At 37.2% G+C, this 25962-nt stretch overlaps 1 protein-coding gene across 1 annotated transcript in view; it reads left to right on the forward strand.

The window, feature by feature from the left end:
* Positions 1–25962, forward strand: part of CNTN5 (contactin 5) — a 339272-nt gene that overhangs the window by 37039 nt on the left and 276271 nt on the right. The window lies entirely within an intron of this gene.

The raw sequence follows: 25962 nt of genomic DNA on the forward strand, positions 1-25962 counted from the left end.
CAATCCAACTTTCTCCATTGTACCTTCTGGAAAATTTTGTAAGCCTAGTGAAGCAGTAGTAGCACCCATGAAGAACCCACAAATACATGCAATATTTCACACTCATGGAACATTTATTTTACACATTCTTAGTCAAAAAGTACAGTAAGAGTTTGAACACAAGCTAGTCACACAATAAGAAGACACTACTCTACAGGAATATTAAAGAATAACACATCTTTCTTTGAAGAAAATAACATTTTTGGACCTTTGTTTGCATAAAATATCAGAATTCGCCTTGAAAGAGAAACAAAGCTCTGCGGTGTTGAATATCTGATCTGCTTGCATGCAATTTATCAAGACTTTATTAAGCAGAAGTAGTATGGAGGGTGTTTATTGGCATCCAATGAAGGGTAGTTGCCAGTTGACCTTGGAAATTAGTAAGATTTATTTACTTAAACCTCTGACTAAACCTCTTTTGATATTTTTGGTATAAGCACATAGGCAAAGATTCTAAAGAATCATTGTTTTGTAGATTGAGGCAGAAAAAAGTTGAGGGACTTACGTAGTGTCACAAAAAGAGATCAGTGTTAGACTTGAGAGTAGGTTTCAAGTAGTCCCTATATCTAAATTTATCTGGTTTTGCATTTTTGTTCACTGTAAAATTTATGAAAACTTATTCATATAAAACAGACTTACAAGAAAAATATAGGCACTCAAAATGTTTTCTTGATAGATTCCTTGCAGATTTATTTTTCTTTTTAAAATAACCACTGATCAATTTTAAACTGTCAGTAGGCAAACCAACTATCACCTGATGAACAGCTGTAGTAATTTTAAAATCATCATATTTTAAACTTCCATATCTCTTTACTTGCCTGTCTAGCCAAGGTATTCTCTTTGACATAATCAAGTGGTCTGAAAACAGTTATGAAAGATTATTTTTTTTATGGAAAGCTGCTTCTCTGAAATGCCAGCCTTTTGTCAAATTTACATGAGGAATTTTCTTTTGGGGATGAAAAGCCAGTCTCTGGGAAGTTGCCCATCTCTGTGTAATGTTTCCAATACAGAAAACTGTGCTTAGGCAAAGAACCAATACATCTTTTTCTTCCTGCCCCAACATTTTGACATTAGTTCTGGTTTATGTTGCTTGGCTGTCGTCACATTCTGCTTCAAGAGACAATCTCCATTCAGCGTTTTTGAAACAAGACTTTTCATTGCATTTGTTAGAAATGTTATAGGATCTTCCAATATGAAGCATACTGTTATAAAAGAGAAATTCCTAACATGGAGACAGACCACCTGAATCATGACCTGAAAACCAAGCATGACATAAACCCACCAATAGACAACTGTTCCATATTGCAAGCTGGCACACAAAGCCAGGAGTTACGTTACCTCCTTCTCTTCCACCTTCAGGAAGGATTACAACACAGAAATTCACATTTCAATGTGGATAGAAGAGCTGGTCCAGATGAACCAGTGTTCAGCCTGGCTCACTGCATTTGTGTTTCTCTAAGTTTATATCATGATAGTGAATTAACACCAGAGCCATTACTGTTGGAAGTATGGTACTCCCTCTTCAGGGAGTTCAGGCTGCACAGGCTGAGGACAGTGTATCATTTTGTGTCCAGAAAAAAACCACAAAGCATTGTATGAGCATGACTTCTGAGACACAGAAACCGAATGGATAACAGAGAACCCATGATAGTATATTAGACTGTATTAGACCATGCTTTTGTGGCATTCTAGGTTCTTTCAGAAACTTTCTGTATGTGCATTATGTGGACAACTATGAAATAGTCAAAATTAGAAAGAAAAACAATAGTCTTTCCAGCCTGCAGAAAGAAACTGTGTTCAGTTTTGGGCCCCTCACTACAAGAAAGATGTTGCATTGCTGGAACATGTCCAGAGGAGAGCAACCAAGCTGGTGAGGGGTCTGGAGCACAAGTCATACGTGGAATGGCTGAGGGAACTGGGGTTGTTTAGTCTGGAGAAGAGGAGGCTGAGGGGAGACCTGATCGCCCTCTACAACTACCTGAAAGGAGGCTGTAGTGAGGTGGGGGTCGGCCTCTTCTCCCTGGTAACAGATGATAGGACGAGGGGGAATGGTTTGAAGCTGCGCCAGGGCAGGTTTAGGTTAGATATTAGGAAAAACTTCTTCACTGAAAGGGTTGTCAGGCTCTGGAATGGGCTGCCCAGGGAGGTGGTCGAGTCCCCATCCTTGGAGGTATTTAAAAGAAGGATAGATGAGGTGCTTAGGGACATGGTTTAGTGGTGGGATGTCAGGGTTAGGTTAAAGGTTGGACTCGATGATCTTAAAGGTCTTTTCCAACCAAAGCGATTCTATTCTATTCTATTCTAAGGATTTTTTCTTCTGGTGGCATGTTTATCTCACAGAATCACAGAATCGCAAGGGTTGGAAGGGACCTCGGGAGATCATCTAGTCCAACCCCCCTGCTAGAGCAGGCTCTCCTAGAGCAATCTACACAGGACTTCATCCAGGCGGGCTTTGAATATCTCCAGAGAAGGAGACTCCACAACCCCCCTGGGCAGCCTGTTCCAGTGCTCCGTCACCCTCAGAGTAAAGAAGTTTTTCCTCACATTCAACTGAAACCTCTTGTGTTTCAGTTTGTACCCATTGCCCCTTGTCCTGTCGCTGGACACCACTGCAAAGAGTCTGGCTCCGTCCTCATGACATCCGCCCTTAAGATATTTGTATGTGTTGATGAGATCCCCTCTAAGTCTTCTCTTCTTCAGGCTGAACAAGCCCAACTCTCTCAGCCTTTCCTCACAGGGGAGGTGCTCCAGTCCCTTTATCATCCTAGTTGTAATGTAAAAGTTACCAGAAGAAGGAATTGCATTTAACACCACATTATGATACGTAGATCCTCTGTACTTCCACAAGGCCTATTATCCCAGACGTACTTTCTTGGTTAATCTAGATGTGTGATCCATTTTCTGTCTCTGAGTATCTGTACTGTACTTTTTACTGTGGTAACCCGAGAAGAAAGCATTTAGAAGTAAAACACTGGAATTTGAAGTCAGCTCAAGTTTCTCTTCAGACTTTAATTTATTTTCCTTTACATATACATCTAATAAATAGACATCAATCTTTCCAAGTAGTTTTATGGATCTTCTGTGAAGAGGGAAAGAAATAATTCAGAGAGTTTTTACCTGGCGCTTCAGTGAATTTTCCTCATTAAGTATTTACATAGGCCAACTGATAGGCTGGAGCTAAACTTGGAGTCTAGGTCTTTCTAATGTCAATTACTAATAACAGTACTGCTAAAACAAAGAAGTTTACTAAATGAAATAATTGAAAGTCACAAAAGCTACAAGAAATATATTTTCCCTCGGTGTAAATAAACACTGTTGAATGCAATGGTTTACTGTCTATTATATTCTTTAAAAATTCAACCCATCATCCATTTATTATTTAATGAAGTGCCTTATAATTTATATCAATAAAATAATGAGCCCTCTGGCCTTGGCCTAGCATATTCTTTTCTATTAAACTTAATTTTAAATATGAGTGTTTCTTGAAAATTAAGCATATTACCAAATTTTATTCTGGACCAGCTCTGGAGTGCCTAGTATATAATTAGAATTAGGAAGAGCAATTTGTTATAATGCTAATTCAGCTGATGTCATAAGGACCATTTCAGTGTAGGAGGATCCTAGTAGGGCAGAAGAGGTCCAAAGGACTATGTGGCTGGAAGATCTCTGCAACAGACACAAAATTGCTACAAGATCACAAGACACTAAGCTGAGTGAAGACTGCTTCCCTTTGCATAAGAAAGGGTGGAGATTCACCCCAAAGAGCTGTAGCAGGAATCCTTCAGGGACAACCAGGCTTTGTTTCACTGACTTTAAAAAGGATTTGCATTTGTATCAGCAAACACTATAACCAGGCCTTCTGTCCTGGTTTCAGCTGGGATAGAGTTAATTTTATTCCTAGTAGCTGGCATAGCGCTGTGTTTTGGAATTAGGATGAGAAGAATGTTGGTAGCACACTGATGGTTTAGTTGTTGCTGAGCAGGGCTTACACTAGTCACGGACTTTTCAGCTTCCCCTGCTCTGCCAGAAGCACAAGAAGCTGGGAGGGGGCACAGCCAGGACAGCTGACCCCAGCTGACCAAAGGGCTGTTCCAGACCATATGGCATCATGCCCAGTATAGAAACAGGGGGGAGTTGGCTGGGGGGCAGCAATGGCCACTGGGAGTCGGTCAACGGGTTGTGAGCAATTACGTTGTATATCACTTGTTTTGTATATTCTATTATTTTTTTTAAATTATCTTCCTTTGCTGTCCTATTAAACTGTCTTTATCTCAACCCATGCGTTTCTAAATCTCCCCCCCTCAGTGGGATGGGGGACACCTCCTAATTGTAAAGCCTATTTTCAGTTTACACATAGGAATTACTGCTGGCTAGTGAAAGGTCAATTTCTGTCCTATTGAAACAAAATCCATTTGGAAAAGGTGGATGTATTTAATTGTTTCAATAGTATCATGGCATCTAATATTTTATCAAACAAATGACACGTTAAAACCTTAAAACTGTTATCCATCCAGAAGAAAAGTAGTTTCTGTTAATTCAGTGTGTGACATCAAGCTCCCCTAATTGTGCTAGTGAAACAGGCCAGCTATGCAATAGATCTCTGAGAAAGTCCTTCTGTGTAGTTTGTCCACTTATGACAGTTAAAATAGCCTGCAATGACTTCAGTAATATTTGTTTGACTTTATACTGTGAAATTAAATGTGTCATAAGGTGCCTTATAAGGTTCTGCTTTTAGAAGCTAAGAGAAGTAAATTGCTTTGTTTTTTTCAAGGACTGTAAAAATCTTGTCATCAAAAACACACAAACATATTCTTTATTTTATTTATTTTTGTTTTGAATTTGCTTGTAAGTATTGGTTATTTTCAAACCCATTCAAAATCACTAGAGACCAAAGTGCAAGTGTGAGGTGAAAATTATATTATGTGAGCATATAGAATAATATGTATTTAATTGGGAAATAAACATTACCTGAGACACTGAACAAAATGCTGTTTTATACAGTGGGCTGAACAAGAAAAAGTGCAAAAAAATAATGAACTCTAGATTTTTGCAGTTACTACAGGACTGGAAAAGGACGGTCTGGTGGTTAGATCTGCTTAGCAGTTAGAAGTTATGATACCTGTCGTAACATACTCATACAATGTCATTACAGTGTCATTACCTCACAAAACCATATATTTAAGGTATTTACATATGTGTATAAGATTAAAATTCAGAAAGATATAGTCAGCGGTATTCTTTATGTGAGATTAATATGTGCTTACTTACATTATGACTTCAACTATCCGGATATCAACTGGAAGGACCAATACCTAACCCGAGTTTTCAAAATGTTCCTTTAAAAGAGCATGCTTCAAATACCTTCAGCTTATATTTAAGGCTGAGAAAAAAATTCTTGTCCTTGGTGGCTGCTTTTGGTCTTTGGTGGTTGGAGATTTCTCTTTACCCTGCAAAGAACTTTATCAAACCATGAGTCAGAAAAACACTAGCATGAATCAGCCCCTTCCAGAGCAGTGCCATAACCCAGCAGCCTATTACACGAGTTGCTGACAGAAAAAAAGAAGTTATTATATTCAGAAAGCTCTAAAGAAGTTCAGAGGTTCACAACATGTACGCATTTGTCTCACAAGGTGGAAGTCTTTTCTACAAAAGGAAGGTAGAGTTTGGGTAAACAGTAGGTTGGTACTTACTGGGTCTGGATTCAATATACTCTACCACTCCATACAAAATCCTGTACCACTGGATTTTTTTTGTTAACACGTACAGTAGTTATTTGGAATATAATTATTTTCATCTTAAAGCAAGTGTCTGAGTTGAATAAATGCTTTTAGAAGTCCTCATTTTAGAACAAATAGAAGTAACCCTTTCCTAGCCATTTTAAGATGAGGCCTGACTGTCTCTATGAAAAGCAATCTGAGAACAAAACCAAGCAGGAAGTCCACCCTGGTAACATTTGGCAACTTAGTGTTTAAAATGTATATTAAGGATGTGTGGCTCAGATTCACATTATGATTTTCCAGACTCTGATCCTTGATCTTTCCAATCACAGATGAGTTTTCTAAACACCATGGTGGTTTATAAGTGGACTGTCAGTAGTCTTGATGTTCCCATTACCTCTTCCACCTCTGTAAATAACAAAATACAAATTGGAGCAGGGCCTTTAACCAGTGAATTTTACAGCACGAGGGAATTCTCTCACTGTTGACTTCTAGAATCAGTTTTTCTTTTATGCTTAGTAAATATTTATCTGAAAATTGAAAAGAACAGGGGCATGAATATGTATCTCCCACATCTTATGTGAATGCCACATATAGCTAAGCTTCTGGGTATTCTAGGATGCTTTCCACTCTCTGATTATATCAGTATTTAAGATGTTATTTCAGTAAAATATCTGTTTGAAATGATATGTTCTTGCAATTTATTTTTTTATTAATAGATATTTTCCAATAAAACAATATTTTTAAAGGAAACAAAAAAAAGCCCAGACAAAACATGAACTTTCAGTGGAAAGCTGAATAATATGATCCAAAAAGAAACATTTTTCTTCTCAGTGGAATCTGTTATATCCTTTCTTAGGAACATTTTCTGCAGAAAAGTTGACCTCAGTTTTTTATGAACAGCTCCTTGCATGATGACAGCCCTACCTGCTACAATTCACACCCTGAAAGGGAAAGTTTTAAGATTTATTTACTTCACACTATTTTTTTTTAATTTATCTTTTCAAGCTTGAACCTTTATTGCCAGAGCAAGTTCTTAACATTCTCTTTAGAGCATCTAAAACCTGACTTGCAGGAACAGTGCAGAGGAAATGAAAAACCATGTCCTGTGATCTATTGGGCTGTTACTCTTCACAAATGTTAGCGCTACTGACAAACACATAACTTACTAAACCAGGAGCAACCTCGATTACTACGGATAGAACTGAAGACCTACAGCATAATTTTAGAAGACAATCTCTGATTGCACTTGAACAATAAAAAAAAAAATATTTCTTTTCCTATAGTTGTGGAAAAATAAAGCTAGAATAAACTGACACAAGTGGTGTAAATATTTTAGTTATGTTGTTCTTTCAGCAGAAAATGTTTCCCCTACCCCATGCAATGTTGAAGAGCTATCAACTGGTATTAATGAACTCAAAAGCTTGTTATTTCAGAGCAATTAATGATGCCTTCAAATAACTTCTGTTAAAAATGGGATGGATTTCTATAGACTCTCTTTATGTCATCCTGGTCCTCAGTTTTTGTCTGGGATCAGTGTAGTCTCTAGAAGACTCTAGTACATATGCCAAAATCTCCAGCAAAAATAGCACTGATTATTGGTTCTTCTGGAAGTCTGAGACAGTCAATAGTGTCATGTGTGATTCTTCTTTGGGATCTGCCCATCTGGTCAGAAGTCCTTGAATCTTTGTCCATCTTCTGCTTCTAGAATCATGGCATGGTTTGGGTTGGAGGGAGCTTTAAAGATTATCTAGTTCCAAGCCCCCTGCCATGGGGTTTCACAGATAGTGATTAGGTGTGCACTAAGGAGATAGCTGGGCAAGAAGTGAAAAGATGAACAGTTTCATTCTATAGGCTCCACAGAAGTCAGTTCCCAGAGATAGTGAAGGTCATTGTTGGTCATTTGTGTTCTCAATCAACTCAGTAGACACATGGTGGCTATAATCACAGCTATCTCAATGTAACTATAAATAATATGGTGCAGAAATCTTTGCAAAGAGATTTGTCTAAGAAAGTGATGGCAAATATTTCTACATAGGAGAGTACATAAGAAAGAGCCCTTTTTTTCCTATGCGATCTCTATACTGAAGAATTGATGTTGTCTTCTAAACAGACAGTGATTTCTGTTTTGAGACCTTTGAACATTTACACAGCCCATAGGTAAATTTCAGAATTGTCACCATCACTCTGTGTATTCAGATTTCAAAATTTTGCAAACTCTCCTAGAGCAAGGTTCTCACTCAAAGGTCAAACAACGTTTTAAATGACTAAGCACAAGAGAGTTGGTGCTATTTTTTTAGTCTGAACTATCTCTTTTTAGAGGTTAAAGTAACAGCAGCAGCTGATATTTGTTTTTGCTGTGTTAGTGAGTGCTCATCAATAATGTTCTCATTCTAAAAAAAACCCCAGGTGTTTTGGCTAAGTACCATGCAGTGTACCTGCTGGTGTAGAGTTTGATCCTTTTTAGAATTCTTCATCTCACTTCTATTTTTGGTCTGGGTGCAGTCTTGTCTATATTATCCTTTACTAGCTCCAGGAATATTATGCTCGTGGCTGTGTATCTTTTTCCTGTTTCTCTTGTTATCAGTGATAGCAAAAGTACAAATGGAACCAGACGGATTTTAATCCTTATTGGTTTATTTAACTTCTCCAGTTTTAGTATATCAGACTTCGTGGTTCTCTGCACCTTCCGCATTCTCTTCTGTTCTACCCCACTGCCAGGAATAAAGTCATTGTGAAGAGCAGAGGGAAGAGACACAACTGACTCACTTGCATTTTCTTCTTAAGTCTCTGCATCTTCCATAACCTGAAATTTGTCAGTTTCTCTCCTGCGTTTATTTATTCTCTTTCTATTCCTGGTTCCAATGCTGCTTGGTGTCAGTCATCTATAGGGAATGTATGTGAATAAAAAAATGAAAGGAATACTAGAGTTTAAAATTCCACACTTTCTGCAGAGGATTCACCTTCAAATGTGGTTCCACTGGCTAATAATGAGCATAAATGTAAGAAACCCTGCCATTTTAAAAAGCTGAATTTTCAAACCTCATAGCTTAGGCAGAGTCAATTTTAAACAATTTTCAATTTCAGAGGATGTTTTTCCTTTTTCTTTGAAGAAGTAATAGAGATTGCTAAAGCTAGGTAAATTTAAATCTCGTTAAACAGCACATGAAATGGATAAGCCTCTTTGATTTTGCTGCCCACAATATCAGCCTACAAACTTTATTTTCACTAACTTTCTGCTTCCCAGAAGCTCACTGGCAGAAGACAAAGAATGGAGAATAGAGAAATCCAGCATCAGTTTTTCTCAAAAGACTTTTGAAAGAAACAGCCCTTTCCTGCCATCACTTGCTATTGCTTTCAGAAGCTCAGTCTGTATTCCACACTGACAGCTAAAAGCAGAAGCGTAGAAATATCTGATCCACACAGATCGCATACAGCAATAAGGATCAGTGCTTTTGGAAAGCCCCTTCCTCCTTTGAGAGAGCCTGTTGGTGCTAAATTGGAAGAAGAGAGACAAAAAGATTCAGCCTTGGGAACAATGAGGGCTGCATGCTCTAAAATATTTTTAGAGCCATTTCTTTGCTCAAGTTTATTCCCTCTAGAGAACATTATAAAAATGTAAACAAATGAATAATAAAATTTCAATGTTTTTGTTGTTCATCCTCATTGAAGGCTGTAGGGAGGTAATCTTCAGGACCTAGCTCTCCTCCTTTATACAGAAAGGATGTGAAATTAATACAAAAGAGACCAGGCCAAAAATATGCTTTAAGCCTTCCAGATGTGCCTTCATGGTATATTCCCTGTGTGATAGGAGGGCCAGCAGCTCAAATAGAGTTTAAGAATCAAATATTAAAATAGTAACTGTTAAAAATGTAAACTTCCTTCAGACAGGAGTAAAATTTTTAAACTAAGCCTACGAAGTCTCTGTATGCCTTACACAAGCCAACTTAGTAATTTAAAACACTGCTTGACCTTTCAGTTAAAAACTTGTTCTAGGAGAGTTTGCAAAATTTTGAAATCTGGATACATCGAGTGATGGTGACAATTCTGAAATTTACCTATGGGCTGTGTAAATGTTCAACGGTCTCAAAATAGAAATCTCTGTTTAGAAGACACCACTGATTCTAAATTATACACACGCAAGAAGTAAGCAATAGAAACATAGTTTTTTCGTGCTAAAATTAGGAGGCCAAGGTGTCAGAATTGTGCCCTAGGTGACCAGTGTGTGCAGTATGGTGGAGGCTCCATTGTCACACATCTGTGGACTCCAGTCTGAAGGCAAATAAAATAGAATTACATGAAGTTGAATTTATTGACTAATGAGGTCTACAAATCCAACCTGGAGACAAATAGAGATGGGCACTGACATGAAAATGTTTTTGGTATGTTGCTGCAAAGTTGAATCTCCTGTGTTTCATTAGTAGATATTGTAGCCTTTTCCCCTCAAGCTATTTTCCATCAAAAATGGGTAGACATATTTTAGCTCTGGAAGCCATGTGCCTGGAAGTGTATCCCAAAATATGCCCTTCCTACTGATGGCTGTTAGGTCTTGCCTGACACTGTGCTACCCTGGCTGAAACACACCAGAATAACAATTCTCTGGACTTTATTATTTCAAAGTAAGGGAAATTTCAGGTAAGCCAATATATTTTCTCTGTTATCATGACTGACATTCATTGTGATTTAGTAATGCAAAAGTATAGATGGGAACATAAAACGCACAGAACGCAAAATTCCCTTGAAATGACAAGGCTTATTGATTCAATATCTTTTCTTTGTAGAGAGGTTTTTGAAATGAAAGCTATAACCTCAGGCTTCAAAACAGTCACACTAACTGTGTTTACGATGAAGTTCTATATACCAACTAGACGACTTAGAATAAATCTTTCTGTTCTGTGCTATTCGTACTTAAAAATTTATTTATATGACAGCACTAAATTACAGTGTAGCAAAAAAAGCTATTATAAATTCTTCTGGAAAGGTATCTAAAATTTAGATAGCCTTGACTGATTCCAAAATTTTCCTTACTTAAAAAATCCCACCATATTCCATGTCTGTAAAATGGCAACTACTTTTTGAAATGAAATTCCGCAATAAAGCCAAAACATTTCAAGACATGACAAGTTTTTTCTTATTGTTGCCCATGTTTACTCCCCTAAGTGCTTGGCAAACTAATGCTACTTTGAAATGTAATAGATGTTTCCGATTGCCTTAGAAAAGTCCTTTGTGGTGGCTTCTAAAATCAATTGTGCTGATTTTTCTCTGCTGTATTTTATGTTTTCATTGCTTATTCACTTGATGTACATATGGGGACTAAGTTTGTCTGTCATGGTGTTTCAGTGCTGGTTCCAGCTGTAATCCCATTATATCTGATACAGTGCCAATGCTTGCAAATTACTTGTTTCCCACATAGATGGCTCTAATGCATTTATACATTTTATTAGAAACCTGTGTACAAATTTGTAATAAAGTTGCTTGCTGGTAAAATTTTCTCTTTAGACTTGTTGCTGTTAGAAATAAGAGAACATGCTTTGGTTCTAACTTTATAGTTATCATATAATATATTTCTTCTTGTTAATTCCTAATAGGAATTCTTCCCAATGACTTTATGAAAAGACTAGGAAAAGCACTTGGGGTAATTTCTTTGGTGCTGTAATAAGTCATTAACTAGTCTACAAAGAGGCATGGGACTGCCCACTTCTGGATGGGATGATGTTACAGGACATTTTGTTGTGTTGCATTATGACATTAATTGTCAAATCATTTTGACTGTGAGTCTGTATTTGAGACTTCAGAGCTCTTCAGACAGCCTGTAGGATAAAACCATGATGTTTGTTTCTAATGCTGACATCTTTTAGTTGTATCAAATATCAAAGTCAACATCAAAAGACAGGGAAAGTGATGGCAATTAATTGGAGTGTATTGGAAAGGGTACGAACTGGGCATGATGTAGATGGTATAGAATAAGGGGTGAATACTGTCCTGGCTGAAGCTGGGATAGAGTTAATGTTCTTCCTAGTAGCTGGCATAATGCTGTAGTTTTGGGGTCATTATGAGAAGAATGTTGGTAGCACACTGATGGTTTAGTTGTTGCTGAGCAGGGCTTACACACCAGTCACGGACTTTTCAGCTTCCCCTGCTCTGCCAGAAGCACAAGAAGCTGGGAGGGGGCACAGCCAGGACAGCTGACCCCAACTGGCCCAAGGGATACCCCAGACCATATGGCATCATGCTCAGGGGGAGTTGGCTGGAGGAACAACAATCACTGCTGGGGGATGATCTGGGCATCGGTCAGCGAGTGGTGAGCAATTTCATTGTGCATCACTTGTTGTGTATATTCTGTGTATTCTCTTACCATTGTTATTGTTATTCTTTTCCTCTGATGTTTTATTAAACTCTCTTTATCTCAACCCATGGATTTTACTTTTTTTCCAGTTCTCTCCCCCATCCCACTGAGGGAGGCGGGGAGTGAGTGAGCGGCTGTGTGGTGTTCAGCTACCTGCTGGGTTAAATCGCAACATATGTAAAGCTGTTATAATCTGCCAACTATTTTGTGTAATTTATTTAATATTTGCCTTCTCATCTGTTACCTGCTATTCACAGTCACAGGAAATCTATACAATACTTGTCCAGTTTGTTCAAAGAGGCTAACCTTTTCATACTGTCAATATATATATTTTGAATAACAATAATAATGATAAAGTACCATAAATATATATGGCACCTATGTGCTATTGACATTTCTGCCACCTATAAAACAGATCCTTCAGTTTTCTGAAAGATATTGGTAAGGTAAAATCATTATGAACAGCCTGAGGTTGATCTAAGTCCAACTTCTAAACCTGATTGAGGTACGTACATGCTATTGACTCACTGAGAATAAAGGTAATATTCCCAAAGGCTACATTTAGGAAGCCTAGTTTCCCTAGGCTCCACTACAGTGAACGAAGAAGAGAAACCCATTCAAAAAAGAAATCAGAAAAACATTGGTTGGGCTATTACTCTCAGATGTTTTCCAGGGAAATACACCGCACTTACACGGGCTGTAATGACACATGGAGTCATAGAATCATAGACTTGTTTAGGTTGGAACCTTCCTTAAAACAGTGGTACAAGAGGCAGGAAAGGAATAACATTAAACACCTAGATATGCAAACCTTAATGAACAGGAGATAAGAGAAGCAATGTCAAAGACCCAAGGTCTCAAGTGACTGACTGATGGGCCACTGAAAGAATCTCTCAGGTGTATCCATAGAGAAGCTCAGCCAGAACTCCATAACAGATAAGGAGTAAAACAAGGTCATCATGGGTCTCACGGGAAAGAGCAAAGCTATAGTGAATTTGAGAGAGATTGGAGATAAAGATATTACAAGATGTTTCTGAGAAGGGTCAAATGCAGAGAAAGGAAGGGATGGAGGTAGGTCAGGGAGGAATAAACCTTGGAAAATAGAAAGGACAGGAGATACTGCAGGGATCATGGCTGGTAGATGAGAAGAGAGAAGTGGCTATTGTCTGTCTGGACTTCAGGAAGACTTTGGCCCTGTGTCCCATAAGATCCTCCTGGAGAAGCTGTTGATGTGTGGGCTGGATGAGCAGACAGTGAGGTGGGTTGAAAACTGGCTGAACGGCTGGGCCCAGAGAGTGGTGATCAGCAGCACAAAGTCTAGTTGGAGGCCAGTAACCAGCAGTTTACCCCAGGGATCAAGAGTGGGTCCAGTCCTATTTTACATCTTCTTTAATGATGTGGATTACGGGGCAGAGTGTACCCTCAGCAAGTTTTCAGATGACACAAAACCAGGAGGAGTGGCTGATAATGCCAGAGGGTCATGCTGCCATCCAGAGAGACCCCAACAGCAGCCTGGCTCCAGGGGACTGGGATGGACAAACCCCCTGAGTCCCAAACCCACTACGTAGAGCAGCACTTTAAATGAGACCCTGTATGCTCAAATTATTTTTTAAAAATGGGACTAAATCTTGGACATCCATATTCCTTTACAAATTTTATCAAATATTTTAAAATATTAGTTGGTATTTATAGTCAATTTTGTGTTCTTTCTTACCTGTAGTAATTAATCAAACTTCAAAAGTTATCTCTCTGCATGCAGGCAAACACAACCATAAATATTGCCTTAATATTTCATCTTGTCATAACTTAAAAGTCTTTTTTTCACCTTTACCTGGCTTCTTTTGCCACAGCTAGGTCTTTTCAGACTGTATCTTCTACAAGCATTAGATGGAAGCACTATTTAGGACTACTTTGCTGAAGTGAGATAAACATTGACAATTTGATTTTTTTTGCCCCAAATCCAAAAAAGCTATTGCTGAACTTGAAAATTAAAAACATCATGTTTCCAAAATTTAGCAAACCACTAGGTAGCTCCTTATTAAACTGCACTTTTTGCCTAGTCTGGGTAACGAAACAGTTGTGTTGGAGATTATCTCAGTACTCCTATTATTATTTTTAAATAATTCACTCTTTGTTGGAGATCAGCTGTACAGCTTCTCTTTTTTTTTTCCATTATAAGGATAATATGAACAGCTCAAGTCTTTGTCCTTCGAGGAGCTGCTAGTCTGTCTCGATGACTGCATCCTTTTGATGGCTTTCCTTTGAATTTGCAAATATTTCATTGAGAGTGCCAGGCTCATCACCAGAATAGGCTTATAGTTTGAAATGCACACAAGCAGGCACCAGATCCTGTGGTTAAAAAAAATTACTATGAACACAGAGGAGAATTAAGAATCACCTGAAAAGACAGTGGAATATTAAGGGTTTAGTACGACAAAGTTACTTCCAATTTAGGAAAATTTGTGCAGAGCTGTTTGTGTTACAAGTTTACTCTGTGTGAATATAAACCCCTGCATAGTGCACTCTAATTTATTTCATTGCAAAGACTGGAAGAATTTTGGATGTTTTGAAAGGTTTGTGAATTCCCCTCTATTAGTACATCTCGGACAAAGAAGACAAGAGCCAAGCTTCAGCATGTATCTGTTCAGAGAAGTCTTGTTTCCATGCAGGAGGACAGTGCAGGAGGGCAGTGCAATAACGTCCATCATAACAAGTTTTGTTTTGGCTTGTTTTTTTTTTAACTCACTTTTTATTTTTGAACACACTTCAGAAGCAATATAAAATCTTATCCCCCTTAACAGTCTGTAGACCTACATGCCACTTTAAATACTTAAATATGCTTAAGAAGTGCTTTGCCAGTGTATTTGTCCAGAGCACCAGAAAGAATTTCACTCTGTGTATGTAAGGATTGTTTAATCGCTAGCAATAGCTGTTTACACTGATGATACATCCAGTGATTAATTCATAGGATTCCTAAGGGAAGACTAAGCCACACAAAGGTCTCAAAGAAGCAAGTCAAGGGGAGAGTGCACTGTAAAATATTTAGAGAATACTAAAATAAACCACATGGAACTAGAGAAGGACCCAAGGGTAGGGAAGAATACATTAGCTGCCTCAAAAAGAAAAAAAATGCTTTGAACCAGGAGATAGGTATTTTAAAGGGGATGAAAGACTGTCTGCTTCCACTGGACACACAAACACACCTAATTGGGATATGTAAGAATGTGTATCACAGGAAACAGAAAAACTTACATTGTCCTAGGTAACCTTTAATTAACTTTGCAATTTAAAGAAAAGTTTACTTTAGCTGTGAATAATAATGTCTTTATGCTAATCAAAAGCTTATCCACAAACTTCTATGTCAAAGTAAAATCAATCCTTCTCAAAAACTAAATGCTAATTGACAAACTTTTAGTGGATTATTTTATTATTTTAATTAAGCACTGTTAGAATTTCTTGCTTTTGTACTCGTTGCATTGAATGTTAATTTGATCTCTGTTTACTTGCATGGTTTCCAAATTGTGGACATTGCCTTATAATAAAAGGAAATTTTGCAAAATTCTTTAAACAAGTCATACACTGTGTAGCTGTTACCTCTTCAAACTAATCTTAATTTGTAGATTACATAAACCTGTCAAATTCCAGTTTTTCTGTCTTATTAATACATGATCTCTTCTCAGAAAGCTATATTAATCTTTTATTTCTTTGGGAAATGCTTGTGACTTGTTCATGGTACTTCTATATTTTGATAAAAATGACACAGATTCTTTCGTCCCCAAAATGAAGAGATGTCTACACTTGTTACAATAAAAAAATAGTAATAATATGCTCTTAAAATTATTTTCCATCAGTTTCTCTTAAATAAGTGGCTAATTTCTCTTAACTTCCAGTTTCTTCCATCCACATAGGTTTGAAGACAGGTAAGCTGTTTGAATAGTGAAGTGTGCTTATGCCTTGATAAAAGCCCTGCCTGCTGATGTGAGCCTGAAGCAGTAGCCTTCTTCTTTTTCAGATGAACACAGTTTTCATTCATATACATATACTCCAATAAATTTTTTTGTTTTCAGTATTTTGTTAGTAAATCTGCATTTTAATGGTGAAGATCATAGGCTGAATAGTGCTTCTGTTTATAACATACAAACAAAAGGAGTTGTCAGTCAGGCTTGGACCCAGCTCCCTGATCATCCCCCCCCAGCCTGGCAGAACTCCTCATGGGCAGCCTGAATCCCTGCCCCCACAGTCTCAAGTCTCTCATGCCATGTCCCTGTACCGGTCCCAGTTCCTGCTCTGGCTCTGTGTCCTTTAAACTAGCCCTGTGCTGATCACTCCACAGGAGGTCCTTGCTGAGGTCTCCGCAGGGCGTGAGGCACTCCTTACTGGGAAGGGAGGCTGCTGTCGGGGCCCTGAGGGCTCTGCTAGGCTTGAGCAACCTTGTGGTTTTCCCTCACCCTGCCCTCAGCCCAGGGCCCCAGTTCAGCCCAGTCACACCACAGTACACCAGTCTGGAGTCAGCGCTGCTTCTGTTAGGATATGATCCATGGTTACAGGGAGTCCTGTTTTACTGACGGGTAAAAGTGCAAGCAAAGAGACATAGTCCTTGCTAGCAAGGTTACCGTGTAAAACAGACCAAAGAAGACCGCACAAGAAAATACAAAGCAGTAACAACTCTCACACCAGCTATTCAGCTGGCCTGGATGCACTCGCATCACCAAAAAACCAAGTTTTCAGATTTAGTTTTGGGGGGATATGATATCAAGAAAGATGTTTATGGGAAAGCAATTACTTGTTTGAAGGTCATAGGAGAAAGCACAAATGTGGCTTTTGAAAACAAGACCTGGTAGTTTTAAGGCAGTACCAGAGCTTGTGTCTGAGCACCAGCAGACAAACTGGTATTTTCAAGTAAGTTCAGGATGTGTTTCAAAACCTTTCTGAAAAGTGAGCAACACCCTAGATTATGTTATTCTGGCTAAGTAGCTATTTGATCTCTTAGAAACGTATGGTTTTACAAATGTAAACAGAATTCCATTGCCAAGAAAATTAGCAGGTAGTGTACTTCGCACACTGATTATTAAGATTTTGACTACTTCAGTTTTCATGATGGTTTTAATAATCTAATCAAGCATTTTATATTAACAATGTCAATTACTAATTTCTCCCTTGCTGTGGATTGATCTATTATTGTTCACCTAACATTGACATGCATATCGTTGTAGGAAGGTAGGGCTATAAATAAGGATTCCTATCCATCTAATTACTTTAATTGATTTGTGCTGAAATAGTTGACCTTTGGTACTCAGTTATCCCTTCATATTCTGAATTGACAGCTTACTCTGATGCTCATCAGCCATGGGGAAAATAAGTTAAGATTTCAATTAAAAGCATGCAGTGTAGGTTAATCTATGGATCTCACATTAGTAACGCTCCATACTTTCCTGCTAGAGAATACATGTCACGTTTGAGCTGAAAAATATTGTATGAAAAGTACCCGAAGAAGTAGGACAATAAAGTATATCTAAAAATTAACAAACAAAATCCACTTAAAAGTCCTAGGGCACTTCATACATACCTACAAATTACACATAGCAAGTAGCGCTACTTCTTCAGGCCCAAGATCACAAAATATGTAGAAGACGTGAATTTCTACATTCTCTCTCTTGGGTGGCATGAGAGTAGTGATGCCCTCAGCTATCTACACTGTCTGCTCCTAGTGTTATTTTTCAGTCAAAGCTGGCCTAAAATGCTTTTTTATTAGACAGACAGGGAGAAAAATTCCACACATTGGTAAAGTGTCAGACACATCTGTGGTCTTAAAGCATGCACAAAACACAAGTAATAAATATTGAGCTAGATGGAATATGCTAAATTATAAAGTTTTTTTGACATTATTTGGAGTTAAATTTTCCTTCAATAAGTTAATGAGAAGAGTTTTCAAAGAAGAACTTTATATTTTTATGTCGGAAAAATATTTTTCATTACATGAGTTTAGTGAATTTGAAAAAGGTGAAAGGCATTTACTAACATAATCACTGTGTTTGAAGCCCATGCTATGGCAGGAACATACCCTAAATAATTGTAATCTATATATTATATTAGCATGTTTTGAATGAGAAAATATTAAGTGTTTTGATAGAAAAAATATGACAATACTCTCAAAGCTCTTTTCTCAGTTTAAAATTACTTTATTTTGGATGAATGTTCTTCCATAATTGGAATATATTATTATTTTTATTATTTTTGTTACTGAAGTTGTAATCATTCTGTAGCTGAAAGTGTTCTATTTTAAAGTATATTTTGCTTGATCTGGTGCATTTTATGTGTTGGATGCAAAGTGAAAATAATTGAGCGTGTATTGAGTCATCTATTTGTTGCATTATGAGTATGAAGTGGAAGTAAGATGGAAAATAGATTGTTTTTTCAATAGGAAGGGAAACAATGACTAATGCTACAAAAGCATCTTTATATTATTCAAAATAATTCCTCATAAAAATTCATTACATTTAGATTAGCTCTAACAGTGTAATATTCCAAAGATGCTAATTAATTTGCTAGTAGCTGCTGGAAATACTCTTTAATATTTTTCAGTCAATGCTTTAAGTCTTCAAAGCACTTCCTCTTTGTTACTTTAAAGGAAAACAAAATATATCCCTAATTATTTTCATTTTTTTCCCATATCTGCCCATAGTATTCTATGTTCTCAAACTTGCTGCCTTGTATGAACAGATTGCTAAGATTAAGTGAGAGGGAATTTTGGATTTTCAAATTGAATTACTGTGTATCTTCCTTGAACACTGGACTACTGAAAAGTTCAACAGAACAATTTGTGGATTGACAGTTTCTTTATTTTGGCTGAAGTCCTGGTAAAATTAATTTTTTTTTTTTTCCCCAAGGAAAGACCATCTTAAATAGATTAATTTTCTCCCTTTCCCATACTATCAAATCTGTGGTGAAAAAGGTTGATGAAGACCACCAGCATATTTTCCTTGAGAACTTCCAGATTCTAAATGATCCCCCACTGCTGCTTTGGAAAACAATTAAATGAGCAGAAAAGGCACAAATGAAGCTTGACTGATTTATGATGAGGACTGAGACAATGGACATCTGAACAAGTTGAAATGTTGACATCTCAGCTACTCACTTTACTGTGGCAAAAAGTAGCATTTACTGAGCACATCCATCACATCACATGCCATGTTCGTCTTCCTCTTCACTATTTGTAAAGTAAACTCAACTCTACTAGCTCTCATGCAAACATCCAGATTCCAGATATTTAAAATAAGGTTCCCAGTGAAGGTTTCAGTCTTTTTGTTTGTTTTGGTTTGGTTTTCATGATTGTCTGCACATGTTGTTGCATTGCCTGTTGTTTTGAGCAATAATTAGGATATAATAGCATTTTTAAAATTAAATCTCTGACACATAAACTAATCCACACACAGTGGGAAGTCTGCAGAGGAGGATCAGACACACGTACCAGTTCTCAAGAAAATGTGCTGTCTTCCCATTTTTTCATTATTTTATTCTGGGATTTTTTTTGTTGTTGCTACAGTTAACCTAATTTCATCAGGAAAACATAATTTATTGACATGTTGCTGTGTTTTAGTAGTAATCCTAGTTCTCAGAAGGAGACACCTTGGATGGACACCTTATCAACACATTTTCCCACTATTCTCGCATATCTCTCTCAGGTTATTGCCAAGCAATACGTCATCAAGCAGTCTAAAAGGAAACCAATATGCATGCACAGAATAAAACAGAAAATATATTTCTGTTTAAAATATTGAGGAGCAACAGTGATACAGGATGAAGGCACATATTTTCATAAGCTTAGAAGACTGAACACTTCCACTGAAACAATGTAATTAAAAGTTACAATGAAAAAAATGGGTTAGCATTCTTAGTGACATTTGATTAAACATGCTAGCTAGCAAAAATATACAAATGAAGGTCATATTTGCAATTATTATAAGATAGACTACGTTTTAATTAGATATTTGAGAAATGTCAATGAGTTAGTAACTGACCAGGAGTCACCTAAAAGAAAAAAGGAACGAAGGAAAACAAAACGTCACCACGAGAGTCAGAATCCTTTATTCTCCATAGATTTCAAACACTACAAAGACAGTTTTCAAATAAATTTTGGGGATGGATTCAGTAAATTTGCCTCATCATCTTTCTCTGTTTGAAGAATGTATTTTGGTCAAATTACATAGTACCATTGTTGGAGCTATGTTGAGATACATTTTGCTTTTGATAAAAACCTGGCAGATAAAATATATCAGAATAGTATTTGTAGTTTGTATTTGTACCCATGGACTGTGGACTAAGGAATGTGTATACGCATATGGCATCCTGTGGGAAAAGATCCCCTTTCTCTGAGTCACCTTAGTTCTTCCACAGCACATGTGAAATGAAGTCGAATCTAACCTGACATAGCGATTACAAATTAGAGGAGTAAACTTCTTTCAAATTATCTTGGAATTCATATTTTTGCTTTTTCTAAAAGAAAAAAGAATCAGTAATCAATAGAAGATGTTTTCTCTATTACCTGTGGAGCTGTTTTTCCTCGTTGAGTTGAATCTGACCAAAGAAAGGCTGAAGAGCAGCGTGTGCTGGAAATAATGAAAGAGGCATGAATAATTTAATGAGTTGACGCAGATTCATTAAAAAGTTACCCAAACTAATTCCAATCATAGTTTGCAGTTGGAAATCACGTTTAAGAAAATGTGCATTTGGACTAAAAAATATAGTCTATCTTCAAACTGCCATACAGTTGTTAAAATTACTCTAAACCTGGTAGTCCTAGGGCAAGGAACTGCGACGGCTGATCCAAGCCACTGATTTTATTGTGACTGGCTTGCAGTTGCTTAATGTATTTACCATTTGTGCCTATACCTTACCTGTGTCTGCTTGTAGCTGAAAAACCTTTTGGGTGTTTCATCCTAAATACTTAAGTTATTTCTAAGAATGAGTTTAGGGAAAATATTTCATTGTGAAGCTCAAGTGCAGCAGAGTTTTGAAAGCTACCCATAGGTCTTTGATGAAATTTCTCAAGGATTTTAAAGGTGGACTGGTAAAGCTAAAAAACACATTAGAGAGTAACATCTACTCTCCAGCAGTTTAACTATGTACTTAAATAATGGAATTTAAATTTATTCTCCCAAGTCTCAGAAGCCTAATCCAAACAAAATTAAAGGAATAATTTTATTGTAAATAGTATTCCAATAAAAATATATTCTAATTAAGCCACTGCATCTAGGCAGTTCAGACATCTAAATCTCTGGAGGCGAATGTTCAGATTAGGAAGTAGCTTTTGTTTTCAGGTAAGCATGATTTCTGCTCTAGTTGTCAGTAACGATCACAGGCTACAGGCTTTCAGTAAATAAAACAAGAAATATTTGCTTATGTATAATTTATTAACCATTTCCAGTTATGTCTTACAAGAGAAACTTTACTCAGATACAGCATCCCCATGAGCATGACAGAGCAACCAGAGTCAGGGTGAAATTTCACATTGATCACTGATCCTAGCCAAACAAAACAATTATACCATGAAAGGTCAGAAACCAGCTTGCGTAATACTGCCATTACTGCAGGACCTTTACACCGTGTGGAGTGACTTTTGTATCCTTTCCTTGTCTTTCTTCCCATGGTACTTTACATTCATGCCATATGAGATCATGGTGATTCTTCTGTTCTTTCAAACCCTGGATTTACCACTGCAGAACAAATGTTCCCCATTCAACTAGATAACAAAGAATTTTAAAATATGTTTTTTCTTTTAAAATATTTTTCTTTTTATGTGGGAAAAGCATTACAGTCTTCTTGACTTGATGAGGCAGCACAGAACAAGTTCATTTCACCAAGCTGCCTACACATACTATTTCAGCAAAAAGAAGTTGTCAAAACTATTTCAGGGTTGTTGAATTCTATTTACCGGAGTAGCTTATTGTGTTACGTATGCAAAGAAACAGGATAGTAATAGCCTAAAAATGAGAAACAATGCATTAGTAAAAACTGCACTTTGATTCAAACTTCTGCAGAAAGGGAGGCTCCGTACCACTGGAGATTTCAGTATGACTTCTATTTACTTCTGTCTAACAAGGTGATCTGTTGGCAAAACTTAGGCAGCCTGGAGCGAGTCTCACTATTGCACTTTCTCCTTTCTCCAGTCCCACTTACTGCTTAGCCCTCCATGTTTGTCTGGCTCCTGCACCTCCTCAAACCTCCTTCCCCTCCAGATGCATTCCTCTGCCTCGAGGCTGTTCCAGGCACTCACCCTAATGACATAAAGTCTGGTCCCAAACTAATTAGGTCAGGAATACAATACCTGTTAGCTCAAGCTTACTAGGAAATGTAGTACACCTTGTCTTGTAAGTTGCCATGCCCTTACAATTAAAAAGACTAAAAATAAAAAGTATTTCATTGCACAAGTTAGAAAGGATTAATGGTTATTTTGCTCTCCCATGTGTGAATAATCTGCAATTTGGCCTGGTGGTAAATGAATTAAGTGTAATGGAGGACACAATTTTTGATGTGCTTGTTTATATGTATGTTTATATAACTTTATATATGCATGCTACTTTTTGTTTCTGTTGTATGCTTGGGCAGCAGGGACAAAGGCTACTTGTTTGTCCTAACTTGTTTACTGAGTGATAGGTCTGGCAGAACCTGGTAGAAGGATGTCTCTCCTATGAGCAAGATCATATGAGAGACTTTTATGGAAGCAGGTGGAGACCGCAGAGAATGAGAGACACAGCAAGTAGGAGAGCTGAGTGGCAGACTCACTAGAGGAGCAGAGGCCTGGCTGCATTTTGTTCTCAGAGTGTCATTGAACTGAAAAATTTAATATTGAAAACAAAAGGAATGATTATAATAGAGTATGTTTATGTAGAAACATCCAGAGTTGCGTGCTTGCTCTACCCAATTTCCAAGCTGACAATACAGGGCAATAGGAACATAAAATCACAGAATTGCAAAGGTTGGAAGGGACCTCAGGACATCATCTAGTCCAACCCCCCTGCTAAAGCAGGCTCTCCTAGAGCATGTTACACAGGACTTCGTCCAGGCGGGCTTTGAATATCTCCAGAGAAGGAGACTCCACAGCCCCCCTGGGCAGCCTGTTCCAGTGCTCTGTCACCCTCAGAGTAAAGAAGTATTTCCTCATATTCAACTGAAACCTCTTATGTTTCAGTTTGCACCCCTTGCAAAGAGTCTGGCTCCATCCTCTTGACTTCCATCCTTAAGATATTTGTATGTATTGATGAGGTCCCCTCTCAGTCTTGTCTTCTTCAGGGTGAACAAGCCCAACTCTCTCAGCCTTTCCTTGTAGGGGAGATGCTCCAGTCCCTTAATCATCCTATATTAAATGGCCTATCTAAGAATCAGGATTATTACTATTTACTTTCTGATTGCTAATCTCCATTTCTTTGCAAAAGAAACAATAGACAGCTCAGATTTTCTAGATTGCATAGGAAGCCTTTCTGTCTGCACATCAAGGAAGACTGTTTCATAATTTTACCAATGAAGTGACATAAAAATAATTATTTGCATCTTGTCAAGCTAGAATAGCCGATATACTCAGGAACATCATCTAACGAACTATCTTCTGTTGTCAACAAATGGACTACATAGTTTAAAAAGTCCTCAGACATCAGTTTTACTACTGATATATCTATGGCATATAGTACATTTAACAGCCTAATAATACCATATTGCAGTCACACAAAGTATTTATCAATTACTGAAAAAGTAGGCATAAAGTTTTCCCAAATCCATGTCCTTTGCCACAGGGCAAATAGCATAGAGCTAAAATACCATGCTGAAAATAGAAAAGTGCCTGTATCTGCAGAAAATACTCAAGGAACAGAACATTCATTATATATGTGATTACAATCATGTTTCCTTTGGAAATCTTATTAAGGTTTATTATACTGTGTTGTACAGTTTGGACCAAAGGCAGGTCTGCATATTTTTACTATATTTACTATTTTTACTATAAAGTAAGATTCCTTCCAGTGTGTATTTCTTCTACGTCTGTGCACACATTGGAGGAATATCTTCCCAACAGCAATCACCACTCTTTCGGCTTTTTTTTTTCTTAAGCGGTAGATTTGGATCCTGTAAAACAGAATATGTATCCCTGTTAGAATTATATAATATATAGTTTAAACATGGTCATTTCTACTATAGCTCATTTATCTGAAATAATTTATATTTGTAATGCCAAAAATATTTTTGTTCAAAAGATAAATTAAAATTTGGTGAGACCAAAATAAGTCAAAACCACAAAATCTTCTTCAAGGAACATCAATAACCTTGAGATTCTGACCTCAGGGAAATCAGAAGGGAAATAAATTACTTTAATGGGGATAGATTTTAATATGACATTTTAAAGATTTTTTTTTTAATATTCCTCTGGAATTGGAAAGATTTTACTTTCCCCTGATAAAAAAAAAATTACTTTAAAAGAACTAAAATACATTAAATTGCATAATGTTGAAGGAATGTATTGAAAGAAAAACCAAGATATTTTTTGTGAAATCACATTTATATTCCAAAGATAATGTTTCAATACATCTTTAAGGATATATTTTCATACAACATTTTAATTTATCATGATGATATTCTATGTCCCCTCTCTGTGGGCCAGGAAAGGTGATATTACGTACATGATATAAAGAACCAGCATAGGTTTATAGAATCATAGAATGCTTTGGGTTGGAAGGGACCCCTAGAGGTCATCTAGTCCAACCCCCCTGCAGTGAGCAGGGACACCACTAACTAGATCAGGTTGCCCAGAGCCCCATCCAACCTGGCCTTGAATGTTTCCAGGGATGGGGCCTCCACCACCTCTCTAGAAACCCGTTCCAGTGTTTCACCACACTCATTGTAAAGAATTTCTTCCTTATATCTAGTCTAAACCTACCCTGGTTTAGTTTAAAACCATTACCCCTTGTCCTGTCACAGCTGGCCCTACTAAAAAGATTTTCCCCATCTTTCCTATAGGCCCCCTTTAAGTACTGAAAGGCCGCAATCAGGTCTCCCTGCAGCCTTCTCTTCTCCAGGCTGAACAAGCCCAACTCCCTCAGCCTGTCCTCATAGGAGAGGTGCTCCAGCCCTCGGATCATTTTAGTAGCCCTTCTCTGGACCCACTCCAACAGTTCCATGGTGCATGCAGCATGATGCACATTATAAAGTAGATGGTTTGTGAGACCAGGATGAAAAATAATTTGTGCCTTTCACATCTGATTGCCAAAATTTATATTTAATTCCAAATTTTAAATGAGATAAGGCATCAACATATAAACTATATATTTAGAGTTTGCATAGATGAAAGTGGTAATTTTAAAATCCTGGTCATCTGCTTTTGCCAAATTCCAGCTTCTTCTAAAAGGTAGAAGAAGTGCATTTTTAACATCTGATCAGAGACAATAAAAACTGTACTGAAATCAACTTTTCCTAAACCTGAAAGGATCTAAGCATTAACTGTCACAATCTTCATAAAGTAAAATGCATATTCTGCTAATGTCAAACCATTTGAAATATGAAATAGTCCAAACTATAATTATGCTTAGAATATTCTTCCAAAAGCTTTCCAGCAAGGCCATGACCTAATATTTTAAAGACCTTTTTTTCAGTTGCGTGTGCTGCTATTCAAAGATTTTGAACACTCAGAGTTTTCATTGTTCATGTTATGCCAATGTGAACAATGTCCAATTTATAAATATTTATCATCAATGGAGATGACAGAACAATGATCTTTTTTTCTGCCAGCCACTGTCCCCTAAAAATCAATTCCTTCATAGGTGCTTGATACACAGTCTGATTCCCTTTGCTCATAAATATTTATATATATATATAACA

The sequence above is a fragment of the Egretta garzetta genome, unplaced genomic scaffold, assembly GCF_000687185.1.
Source record: "Egretta garzetta isolate BGI_Z169 unplaced genomic scaffold, ASM68718v1 scaffold492, whole genome shotgun sequence".
NCBI lineage: Eukaryota > Metazoa > Chordata > Aves > Pelecaniformes > Ardeidae > Egretta > Egretta garzetta.